This window comes from Polyergus mexicanus, unplaced genomic scaffold, assembly GCF_030449975.1.
Source record: "Polyergus mexicanus isolate NDT 795.1 unplaced genomic scaffold, iyPolMexi1.0 SCAF_46, whole genome shotgun sequence".
Classification (NCBI taxonomy): Eukaryota; Metazoa; Arthropoda; class Insecta; order Hymenoptera; family Formicidae; genus Polyergus; species Polyergus mexicanus.
This window is the reverse complement of record NW_027223366.1, coordinates 58,350-61,375: the sequence shown is the minus strand read 5'-3', so window position 1 is coordinate 61,375 and position 3,026 is coordinate 58,350. Positions and strand designations below refer to the sequence as shown.

Sequence of the window (3,026 nt, the reverse complement as noted above, 5' to 3'; positions counted from 1 at the left end):
TCTAAGCATCGGCATCGTCGATCTAGCGTCAGGGTAAATCGCGCTGTCCTCGCGATCGCGCGTTTACATTGGGAGAATGAGAATGTGTATGATCTTTTTATAATACATAATATAAGATGGAGAATGATCTTGAAGTAAGAGAGGAGGAGGTTTATTATATACACGGACCGCCTCGCTCCTCTCGCGAAGACGAGACGCACGCATAAAGTGTGTTGCGTAATAAGTAGTAAGTAGATAGAGTGTCGCCGACCGGCTAATAAAGACCGGCGGCGCGAGAAGTAAGAGCTTAATAGCGACGGGCCTTCGGGCTCGCTCGCGTTACCGCTCCACTCGAGTAACCGAACACGAAGCTCCCTGGTTGATCCTGCCAGTAGTCATATGCTTGTCTCAAAGATTAAGCCATGCATGTCTCAGTGCATGCCGAATTAAGGTGAAACCGCGAATGGCTCATTAAATCAGTTATGGTTCATTAGATTGTACCCACATTTACTTGGATAACTGTGGTAATTCTAGAGCTAATACATGCAAAACAGAGTCCCGACCAGTGATGGAAGGGACGCTTTTATTAGATCAAAACCAATCGGTGGCGGGCGGTTCGCCGTTCGTCCACCGTTTATTTTGGTGACTCTGAATAACTTGTGTAACGGGTAACGGGGAATCAGGGTTGGATTCCGGAGAGGGAGCCTGAGAAACGGCTACCACATCCAAGGAAGGCAGCAGGCGCGCAAATTACCCAGTCCCGGCACGGGGAGGTAGTGACGAAAAATAACGATACGGGACTCATCCGAGGCCCCGTAATCGGAATGAGTACACTTTAAATCCTTTAACGAGGAACCATTGGAGGGCAAGTCTGGTGCCAGCAGCCGCGGTAATTCCAGCTCCAATAGCGTATATTAAAGTTATTGCGGTTAAAAAGCTCGTAGTTGAATCTGTGTCGCACATCGTCGGTTCACCGCTCGCGGAGTTTAACTGGCGTGATGTGGGACGTTCTACCGGTGGGCTTAGCCTCGCGAGGGGCGGTCCAACTAATATCCCGTCGCGGTGCTCTTTACTGAGTGTCGAGTCGGGCCGGTACGTTTACTTTGAACAAATTAGAGTGCTTAAAGCAGGCTACCTTCGCCTGAATACTGCGTGCATGGAATAATGGAATAGGACCTCGGTTCTATTTTGTTGGTTTTCGGAACCCCGAGGTAATGATTAATAGGGACAGATGGGGGCATTCGTATTGCGACGTTAGAGGTGAAATTCTTGGATCGTCGCAAGATGGACAGAAGCGAAAGCATTTGCCAAAAATGTTTTCATTAATCAAGAACGAAAGTTAGAGGTTCGAAGGCGATCAGATACCGCCCTAGTTCTAACCATAAACGATGCCAGCTAGCGATCCGCCGAAGTTCCTCCGATGACTCGGCGGGCACCTTTCGGGAAACCAAAGCTTTTGGGTTCCGGGGGTTGTATGGTTGGAAAGCTGAAACTTAAAGGAATTGACGGAAGGGCACCACCAGGAGTGGAGCCTGCGGCTTAATTTGACTCAACACGGGAAACCTCACCAGGTCCATACACCGGAAGGATTGACAGATTGATAGCTCTTTCTTGATTCGGTGGGTGGTGGTGCATGGCCGTTCTTAGTTGGTGGAGCGATTTGTCTGGTTAATTCCGATAACGAACGAGACTCTAGCCTGCTAAATAGGCGTACCTTATGGTATCGCGAAGGCCCCCGGCTTCGGCTGGCGGGGGCTTTTACTACCAACGTACAAACAAATCTTCTTAGAGGGACAGACGGCTTCTAGCCGCACGAGATTGAGCCATAACAGGTCTGTGATGCCCTTAGATGTTCTGGGCCGCACGCGCGCTACACTGAAGGAATCAGCGTGTGTTCCCTGGCCGAAAGGCCCGGGTAACCCGCTGAACCTCCTTCGTGCTAGGGATTGGGGCTTGTAATTGTTCCCCATGAACGAGGAATTCCCAGTAAGCGCGAGTCATAAGCTCGCATTGATTACGTCCCTGCCCTTTGTACACACCGCCCGTCGCTACTACCGATTGAATGATTTAGTGAGGTCTTCGGACTGGTACGCGGCAATGTCTCGGCATTGCCGATGTTGCCGGGAAGATGACCAAACATGATCATTTAGAGGAAGTAAAAGTCGTAACAAGGTTTCCGTAGGTGAACCTGCGGAAGGATCATTAACATTCCGGAGGTCCTGCTCTGCGTCTCGAGTCTTTTGGACGCGCGCTCGCAGCAGTCGGCGACTGAATGGACAAAGAAAACAGATATGAAAGTAAAATGGAATTGATGGATTATATCCCGCATGTACTAATACGACGACGCGCGTCGAACGCCGCGCGCCTCTGCGACGACCCGAGAGAGAAAGGGAAGCCAGCAGCAGAGCGCCGTCGGCCTTTTTCGGTGCGGTCGGCGTCGTGCGAGCGGGATGGAGGAGGAGAGGATTATCCGAGACTCTCTCCTTAAGCTTCGCAGCCGCAACCGGCGTCGCGTCGCGTCGCGCGCGACCCGTTGAGGCTCGTTGCGCAAATTGCAAAATTAGATGAATGCGATTCGGAGCAGAGACGCTTACCCGATCGCGCTCTTGCCAAGCGCAGAGTTACGATCCGGCGTTAGCGCGTACCGGTGGTAACTTACGCCCGTCCGTGCGTCCGCAACGCTCGTGAACGCGCCCCTCCCCGCACCGGGGCAGCGGTCAGCGTGTTTGTACGCGAGCGCGCGGCTATCGGACGAACGGGCGAGAGGACGGATCACACCCGATCAAGTCCGACGGTTTCTTCAAAGAACATTCCGCCCCGGCTCTTCCAAATATATATATTATTATATTATATATACGGGGAAGAGACGCTCCGATCGCGAAACTTTTGTGCCGTAGCCTCCCCAGCGGTGGCGGCGGTCCGCGCGCGTGCTCGGACGCGCGCGGCCAGGCTGATCGAAGGGCCAACGATTTTATCTCTCTCTCTTCGGAGAGGAGACTAAGATGGATGAACGAAGCGTTCGTTGAACGCAAGAATTGCAAAACGAT

General features: G+C 52.2%; 1 pseudogene; it reads left to right on the top strand.

Moving 5' to 3' along the window:
* The first annotated feature begins 351 nt into the window (after nucleotides 1–351).
* Nucleotides 352–2,184, top strand: LOC138943843 (small subunit ribosomal RNA; annotated as a pseudogene).
* The last annotated feature ends 842 nt before the right edge of the window (nucleotides 2,185–3,026 follow it).